The sequence below is a fragment of the Theobroma cacao genome, chromosome 3 (assembly GCF_000208745.1).
Source record: "Theobroma cacao cultivar B97-61/B2 chromosome 3, Criollo_cocoa_genome_V2, whole genome shotgun sequence".
Taxonomy (NCBI): domain Eukaryota; kingdom Viridiplantae; phylum Streptophyta; class Magnoliopsida; order Malvales; family Malvaceae; genus Theobroma; species Theobroma cacao.
Window position 1 is genome coordinate 18,304,999 of NC_030852.1, and position 10,398 is coordinate 18,315,396.

At 37.3% G+C, this 10,398-nt stretch overlaps 1 pseudogene; it reads right to left on the reverse strand.

Moving 5' to 3' along the window:
- Positions 2,017-10,398, reverse strand: part of LOC108661157 — a 14,389-nt pseudogene continuing 6,007 nt past the window's right edge.

The following is a 10,398-nucleotide window of genomic DNA, read 5'->3' on the forward strand; positions in this document are numbered from 1 at the left end:
TGAACCCTCGAACTCCGAACAATCATTTTTAATCATTCCTGGACTATAAAATATTAAATTTCATCCTACAATTCCTATTTGAACTAGTTCGAGGTTAAATCAACTCAAGTGTATCGTTAGGTATGATACCGGGTTTCATCTATTCTTAGGTGTTTTCCTAGCATAATAACATGTTACTCAGTGCATGTATGTCATGACATGTGTTTATAGGGTCGGGTTTTACAATTCTACCCCCCTTAAAATAAATTTTTGACCTCAAAATTTCACTTACCAGATTCGACATATAGATGCGGGTATTGGTTCCTCATTTGATGCTCTACTTCCCATGTCATTTCCTCCATTCGAGCACTTTTCCACAACACTTTGACCATTGAAATACTCTTGTTCCTCAGTACTCGATCCTTTTGATCCAAGATACTCACAAGTTGCACCTCAAACTTCAAATCGTCATGCAACTCGATCAGAGGTGCTTCTAGGATGTGAGAGGGATCTGGTACATATTTCTTAAGCATGGAGACATGGAAAACGTTGTGGATCCGATCTAACTCCGGAGGTAGTTCTAATTGATAAGCCACTGGTCCAATTCTCTCAATGATTCGAAATGGTCCAATATACCTCGGGTTAAGCTTTCTCCGCTTCGCAAATCGAATCACACCTTTCATTATCCAACAAGATATCATAATTTACCATAATAATATAATCAAATAAAACTTAATACCACAAAACATTCAAATTATTACCTTTCCAAGGAGACACCTTAAGAAAAACTCTATCATCGACCTCAAACTCCAAGTCTTTTCTCCGTTTATCTGCATAGCTCTTCTGCCTATCCTGGGCTACCTTTAGCCTTTCTCGTATAACCTTGATCTTGTCATTAGTTAGATCGATCAATTCCACACTAACTAACTTTCTTTCACCCACTTCATCCCAACAAAGTGGAGTACGACATTTCCTTTCATATAAAGCTTCGTACGGTGCCATACCGATGCTAGACTAAAAGCTGTTATTGTAAGCAAATTCCACTAACGGCAAATGTCTATCCCAACTCCCAAGAAAATCCATGACACAAGCCCTCAACATATCCTCCATAGTCTGGATAGTCCTTTCTAACTGACCATTCATCTGTGGGTGAAAAGCAGTGCTAAATTTCAATTTGGTTTCGAGAGCTTCTTGAAATTTCGGCCAAAATCGAGAAGTGAATCGAGGATCTCAGTTTGACACTATAGAAACGGGAACTCCATGTAGCCTCACAATCTCATCTATATAGAGCTGAGCCAGCTTCTCAATAGAGTATGTACTATGGACAGCTAAAAAGTGAGCAGACTTAGTCAACCGATCTACGATCACCCAAATTGCATCATTTCCCTTCTGTGTCTGCGGCAGTCCCAAAACAAAATCCATAGTTACATGCTCCCATTTCCACTTGGGAATAGGTAAAGACTGAAGTGTACCTGCTGGCCTCTGATGCTCCGCCTTAACTTGTTGACATACGAGACACTTTGCTACAAATTTTGCTACGTCTCGCTTCATAACTGGCCACCAATAATTCTCCCTGATAGTCCTATACATCTTGGTGCTTCCAGGATGTAATGCATAGGCAGATGAATGGGCTTCTTCCATGATCACCTGTCTTAACTGGTTTCCTTCAGGAACACAAACTTGGTCTCTAAACATCAATACGTTATCCTTTCCGAATTTGAACTCACTGACTCCCCCATATGCCAGTTTCTGAATTTCTTTTCTTAACTCATCATCAGACCTCTGAATATCCTATATCTGATCAAGTAACGAAGGTCGCACTATGAATCTTGTCAATAAGGATCCATCCTCACCATTTCTCAACTGGACCCCAAGAGATTTCATCTCTAATAATGCTGGAAAATAACAACTCTGAAGTGCTGCTAAAGACGATGAAGACTTACGACTTAAGGCATCAGCTACAACGTTTGCCTTTCCCGGATGATAGTCTATCACCAAGTCATAATCTTTTATCAACTCCAACCATCGCCTTTGCCTCAAATTAAGCTCCTTCTGAGTGAGCAAATATTTTAAACTCTTGTGATCTGTAAAAACCCGACAATGCTCACTATACAAGTAATGCCTCCAGATTTTTAAAGCAAACACCACTGCTGCTAACTTTAAATCATGGGTAGGGTAATTTGCTTCATGCCTCTTTAGCTGTCTAGAAGCATAAGCCACAACTTTTTCATCCTGTATCAATACACACCCCAACCCCAACTTTGAGGCATCACTATATACTACAAATCCCTTACCATTAACAGGAAGTGTTAAAACGGAAGCGGAGGTTAACCAGTTCTTTAGCTCCTGAAATCGATTCTCACAAACATCATCCCACTCAAACTTAACTCCCTTACGAGTTAGACGGGTCAAAGGAGCTACTATTAAGGAAAACCCCTTAACAAACCTCGATAATAACCAGCTAATCCGAGGAAACTACAAATCTCCGTCACTGTCTTAGGTTGCTCCCATTGTAAAATTGCCTCTATCTTCTTGGGATCAACATATATTCTAGCTCCCGATACTACGTGTCCCAAGAATACCACTTCCTGTAACCAAAACTCACACTTCGAAAACTTTGCATACAACTGTCTTTCCCGCAAAGTCTGTAATACTATACGCAAGTGGGTAGCGTACTCATCATTATCTCTCGAGTAAACCAGGATGTCATCAATGAACACAATAACAAACTTGTCCAAGTAAGGATGGAACACCCTGTTCATGAGATCCATAAAAGCTGTCGGTGCGTTAGTTAACCCGAAAGGCATGACCAAGAACTCATAATGACCGTACCGAGTCCTGAACGCTGTCTTGGGTACATCCTGTTCTTTAATCCTCAACTGATGATACCCAAACCTTTGATCAACCTTAGAAAACACTATAGCTCCTTGTAATTGATCGAAAAAATCATCAATCCTCGGTAATGGATACTTGTTCTTAATGGTCATTTTGTTAAGCTGTCAGTAATCTATACATAACCGAAGTGTACCATCTTTCTTTTTCATAAATAAAACTGGTGCTCCAGACGGAGATATACTAGGGCGTATAAAACCCTTGTCCACTAACTCTTGCAATTGTACTTTCAACTCCTTCAACTCTGCCGGAGCCATTCTATATGGAGGAATAGAGATAGGGACAATACTCGAAATTAAGTCAATGGTGAATTCAAACTCACGATCGGGAGGAAGTCCCGGTAATTCATCAAGAAATACATCAAGGAACTCACTTACCACGGGGACATTCCCTAACATAGGTTCCTCCCTCGATATATCAATCACGTGAGCCAAGTATGTCAAATATCCGTTTCGCACAAATTTTAAAGCTTGAGGGTCGAGATTACACAAAACGGTAATACTCGACGCTCCCCCGTAAATACCACTTTTGCTCCCTCTGAACTCTAGAGAGTCACTTCTTTCTTAAAACAATCCACCTTTGCTCGATGAGTGGACAACCAATCCATACCCAAGATCAAATCAAAGTCCCGTATCTCCAAAGGGATTAAATTACCCATAAATTCTTCTTCCCCAACTTTAATGCCACAGTCTCTATAATACGTATTTCTTACTAACCGCTTGCCTAGAGGAGTATGCACTATAATCTCTCCCTCTAATGGTGACAGGTTCCTATCTGAGAATGATGCAAATGATATGCTAACGTATGATCTATCAGAACCTGAATCTATCAAAACATGTGCATCTCTATCAAACACAATCATAGTACCTATCATTGTGCTAGGTCGAACTCGGGCTTCATCCTCAATCATTGCAAAAACCTTGATCAAAATCTGGGGCTGTGGTCTGAAAGATGGCTGCTCCGGGGCATTACTCCCCATGCCTAACCGTATCACTAGGCCCTGTCTGGACTGTGATCCAGAAGTGTCTCTCAGCGGTATACTAGGACGAGTCAGAGGAGTAGAAGTAGCTACTGTACCCCGTCTCAACTGAGGACAATCTCTCCTGATATGCCCTTATTGGCCACATTGAAAACACTTTACAGGCTGTCTACATGACCCAACATGAAATCCTCCGCAATTACGGCATCTGTCCAATCCTCCTAAAGTCTCCCCCTGTCTACTCATCACTAGCCGATTAAATCTAGAAGATCTCGACTGTGACTGTTGAGATGGAGGTCTAGTGGATGCCACAGATGCTGAGGTAGTACTTCCTGCAGTAGATGTCGAATCTCTACCTCTCTTTGAAGACTAACCCAGGAACGTAGGCGGATTCCTTCTCTTTGCGAACTCAGCTAGGATCCGTCTATTCTCAGTGGCGAGCTTCTCAGCCCGTAAGGCCATCTGCACGACTTCCTTATGTGGATCCCTACTAGTCACTGTTATCCGTTCCCTGATCTCATTATGGAGCCCTTCCTTGAAATAATTGGCCTGATCTTGCTCAAATTTCACCAGATCCGGCACGTATAACATCAACTCGTTAAAACGAGTCTCATACTCCTCTACAGTTAGATTTCCTTGTTTTAAGCTCAAAAATTCTCTTTTCTTTTCTTTCGGATGAAAGTAAGTAAAATACTGACCATCAAATTCTCTGAGGAAGTCAGACCATGTCTGAGGAGTCGTGGAACGGGACTTCACCAAATTCCACCAAGTACGAGCCCTATTCTCTAGTAATCTAGTAGCCACTATTAGCTTCATATCGTCATCTAATCTCATATCAGAAAGAGTCTTCGAAACTTGATTAACCCAATACTTAGCTGCAGTCGCATCTAACTCACCAGTAAACGAGACGCAACCCAACTGTCTAGCTTCCTTCAATTTCTTAGAAATGGAGACGTTCGGTGTCTGGGGTGGAATAGGAGGTGGTGGTATTGGGGCTGTTACAGGGGAATTAGCAGGTGGAACTGGACCAGCCTGAGCCTAGCCTGTAAGAGCAGCGAGAAAAGTCGCTAATACCTGAGCTGCCTTGGGTGACATGGCAGGTACGCTAGGAGTAGCAACAGGTGGTGGAGGAGGTACAGGAATGTCAGTAGACTCAGCAGTAGGAACTGGTCTAAAAGAAGACACAACCGACTCCTCTTCTATGGAATCTGGCCGACTTTGTCTGCGACGACCTCTTCCTTTACCAGTAGATCTAGTGATAGGTGGTAGCTCACGTCGAGGAGGCTTAATGATCTACAAGAAAAATGGAATTGGTTTAGACGACTTAAGACTCTATATGCAACTACATGCAACTAACTAATCTTAACTGGGCACATTGACATTGTAAATTATTTTTAAATAACTTTAAATCCAAGAACTTTAAAAATCAAAACCTTCTTTCAAAACCATAAGTTTTTAAACCAAAAGCTCTGATACCAACTGAATTGTCACGACCCGGAACCTCCCTCGGGCCCATGACAACCGCCGTGACGTTCTGATTGACACTCATTATCCAAAATGCCAATCGGAACCCCGCAAGGCTAATGAATTAGTTTCTTGCCTTTCCTATGAGCAATCGTTGTTAAATATCGAGTTTTAAGAAAATATAAACTATTTTAGATCGAAAACAATCAAAATAATTTTTTCGCCACATAGGGGTATTTTGGTCATTTTTACCAAAAAAATTTCAAAACCTGATAAAAATACAACGTATGGTAGAAAATATCCACTGTCAATTTAAAATAAATTTTTGTAATCTAAATCATCCATTTAGAGTGAAAAGTTGGCTAACTAGACTAAATAAAAATATTTGATAATATATTTCATTTTCTTATAAAATAATTTTTATAGAACTATACATAAATAATTTTTGTAGCGTGAGAACAAAATAAATTCATACATACTATAATTTACAAAGTTATAATGTACAATAATAATTACAATGACAAGTGGCCCATAAATACACCAAGTGTTGGTGATAGTAACCTACTGTCTGTGAGATAGAGGGGTCAACTGGAATCCTCGACAAAATCGGGTATCTACAAGCTACCACAGGCCTGAAATATTTGGAAAGGAGGTGGGTGAGATTTTGCAATCCCAATGAGTAAACAGACATTATCATAAATATCTAAAGGCGAGTAAAATGGAGGCAAGTTTAAACAACAAATCACAAACCATTTCATAAGGTTTTCAATTTATTTCTTAAACCATAAAATATTTGTAATTTACCAAAACAGTTGTTAAGGCTTATGACTTTTATTAAAAACAGGGCTCAAGCCAAAAACTAGTCCTCGGGGATACCTTGGCCGAGGCATCTAACCGAGTCCGCCAAGGTTGTTAAGATATTTACATGTTAAACACATGTTAGTTTTGAAAACAAGTCGTTCCTTGGCGTTGGCCGAGTTACACATTCACGTGGGGGTTCGACGTGAAGTGAGCTCTAACACTACCCCGGGAGTTACCCTCCTCGCCTCTACAACCGGAGTAACTATATAACTGGGTTTACCGTGCCCCTCTAATAGGCAGTCCACGGAAACCCGTCACTGCAGTGACTAACCCACCAATTTTAATAAAATTTCGACAGTATAACGTGGCTTTTATTTATTTATCCAGCCTGCATAGTAAAAAAACTTACATAAATTTCCCAATGCATTCACAAAATATAGCCACATATACTCATTTCTCATAAGCCATTCCTAGGAAAATATATATTTTTCAAGTCAATTTGTAGCCTCCAATTACTCAATTTCATAATCAATACAATATATTTTTATTTGTCACATTTATTCCTAAAACATCAAAAATCCCGTTTTAATCTCGTTCTCATTTCATAAAATACATAAAGGGCATTTAAAATAAACTCTAGATAATTTACAATAATAATAAGTTTACTCACCGTTTGTACAAACTAAAAGCTTTCTAAGCGCCCCGATCACTACTCGTCGGGTACGACTTCTTTGCCTTTTCCGGAAGGCTCTCCTCCTAGACACATTACAAAAATTTACACAATTCATCACATTGATGCTAAATCACTATATAATTAACTTAAATCCTATACTAATGCATGGTATGAAATGCAATAGCCTAAAACGGCTTAAACGCGGTATTAACCTATTTTTGGCACTTTGCCCGATAAATTGCTAACGCGCTCCATTTTAGCTCTAAATCATCCCATTCTCTCTCCAACATTTCTAACCATTAAATATCAGCCAATAACCTTCTAAAAACAACAAAATCAGCTCACTCCCTTCCTTGGAAAATTCGGCCAAAAATGGGACATTAACTCGGTTAATTTTCTACTTTGTTTTTCTATCACGTTTAATCGTTTTTCATCATTTTCTCTTCATTTCCCTTAGAATAAAATCAATTCATCATCATTGTACAGCATTGAGCATCCAGCCAAGAGTGGGTATTGTGAAAATTTAATGATTTCTTGCCCAATTTAATTTCTAAACACATTTAACTAACTAAAACTATCAATTTAACTAAAAATCAAAACCTAAAAATTTCAATTTCTCCCCCCTTGAAATTCGGCCAGCCCTTGATGTCACTTTTAGATCTCTCTCCTCAAGCATGCTAAATGGAAACAAAGGCATAGGAAAGGTAGAAATCAAGCTAAAGTCGAAAAATCATACCGTTAGACGCGCAAAGGGTTGAAAAACGTGAATTCCCCTTTGAATTTTCTTGTTTCTCTTTGGTTTTTCTTTTTTTCTTCCTTTCCTCTCTATTTTCTCTCTTGCTCTCCCTTATGGCCAGCCATCACTTAAAATGGGGTTTAAATGGGCTGACTTTTCATTAAAATAATATTGAATCATTAAAAAGTGCCATGTGTCACTTTCCCATTGGCCCATTTTTAAAATTGTCTTTAAACTTCAATTTTTCACCACTTAACATACCATAGTTGGTCATACCAAAAATAAATAAATCCTATGATTTTGACAAGTTTTGGGTGGTGAAAATTACGGTTTTTACCTCAAGATGACAAAATTACCGTTTTGCCCCTATGTTCCGAAAATTGCTGAAATTGAAAATTTTCACTTCCTATCATTAAATTATACTCCAAATAGTGAATCTTGGTCAAAATTTTCACTCCATGATCAAATTATTATCTTAGGTGGCAAAATGTCGATTTTTTACCCTTGAACATCAAAATTTTCAATTTTTACCCCTAATGAACCCTCGAACTCCGAACAATCATTTTTAAGCATTCCTGGACTATAAAATATTAAATTTCATCCTACAATTCCTATTTGAACTAGTTCAAGGTTAAATCAACTCAAGTGTACCGTTAGGTATTATACCGAGTTTCGTTTATTCTTAGGTGCTTTCCTAGCATAATAACATGCTACTCAGTGCATGTATGTCATGACATGTGTTTATAGGGTTGGGTTTTACATGTGAACTATGGTTCACTAATAAAAATCTCATCTAAGGTGATGGTTGAAGATCTGCCAGTCATAGCTAAACTAGATATGCTATGTAAGACTTGCCAATATGGAAAGCAAAGTAGAAAGCTTTTTCCTAAAAAAAGAAGCTGGAAAGCTAAAAAGAAACTTGAACTAGTTCATACTAATTTGTGTGGCCTTCTGAAGACTTTTTTTGTCAGGCCCTACTCTATTATATACTTGTCATGTCATTCATGTACTTGATAGCATATCTACATACTGGGATGCCTCGAAGAATCATTAAAAGTCGATATCGTACCTAGTGTTACAATTAAGTCGATTAAAATATCGAACTAGTTTGAATAGAAATTTTAGGATATATTTTAGAGTTATTGAACCTTAGAATGTCTTAATATGGTAATTCGGAGTTCGAGGATTAATTTGGAGTCAAATTAAGAATTTTCATAACATAGGGGCAAAATGATCATTTTGACACCCGAGGGTAAAATTGGAATGTTGGACAAAAATTTTTTTTAACCAAGTTTGACTAATTAGATCATGATTTGAATTTGAGAATTGAAAAATTTTAAGTCCAACATTTTTTGAAATATAAGGGTAAAACAATCATTTTACGTGTCCACGAGGACGTAATTGGAATTTTTGGAATTTTACACCACCATAACACTTGTCAAGCCCATGAATTTCACCTATTATTATTTTATACTTTGGATAATTAAGAGATTACATATGGTGGTGAGAAAATGCTTAATTGTTAAGTTTTAACCATGGACCAATCACATGATGACACATGTCAAGCTTTAATATTTTTACAATTTCCTTTATAAACTCAACATAAACTCTCCCATTTCACTCTTCATGGCCAGCCAAAGCAAAGAACAAAGAGAAAAGAATAGAAACAAACCCTAGAGAGGAAAATTCAAGATAAATTTGTTGAATTTCAAAGAACAAAGCAATCAAAGGTAAGATTTTTCAATTTTTGCTTAAAATCTACCTTTCCCATGCTTTTTTTTTCATTTTCTATGGTTGAAACACAAGTTTTCATGAGGGAATACTTGTTGGCCGAACATAGGGAGAGAGGTTTTGATGATGGATTTTGCTAGATTTCATGATATCTTAGTGTTTTTAGTTGTTTGATGATGTTCGGCATGAAAAACAAGCAAGAAAATCACATGCCCTTCAACAACCATCTTTGGCCGAATGTTATAGGTGACATGTTGATGATGGATTTTGTTGTATTTCATGTTATTTAGCTTGTAATTGATGATTTATGGTATTGGATATCGAAAACGGTTATCGAAAAGTATAGTTCTTTTAGTAAATGACTTGAACAATAATGAGAAAATCATAGTGAATGGACTTGAATTTGATTCTTAATGATATAGATGGATTTATTGGACTATGTTAACACTAATTATCACGTTAGTTCGGAATCGAAATGAATTTCGGTTACGATGAATTAAGTCACAATCAAGCTCATTGAGGTATTTTGGTGTATTTGGAATATTGGAAGTGTAATGAATATATTTGAAGTTGAATCGGATGTTTTGGTTAATTCAACGGTGTATAGTTCGAGTTAGGTCGAATACAAATTCAGTCCGATCATAATTGAACCCACGTAGAACATCGTCTTTAAGTGATTATTCGAACAATTCTCATTCAATTTCATGCATTCATATAGAGCCTGAAATAGTTTTATAACAGTTTGGTACAAATATATTGAATTACGTGTCATGTATTATGTATAGGTGGTGAGCCCTCTGATAAGGGTAAAGATATCGTACCCGAGGACCAAGAATAGGAATACTCCAAACTCCCGTTATTGTGAGTAATCAAATGTTCACCTTAACTATCTAAAGTAGTGTATACTTGTTTTTATGATTTTAAAGAATAATGAACTTAAATCGTAGATTTTTATGTTTTATAAGTTAAGTGTTGGTTAAATGAATGAGATTTATAAACTGTTTTGCAATTCAATGATGATTTTGGAAATTGAGTAGGTGGAGACTATATACTTGTGTTATCTATATATATATATATATATATATATATATATATATATGGTTTGAATTGATGGCTTATGACAATGTGATGGCATGAATGGCT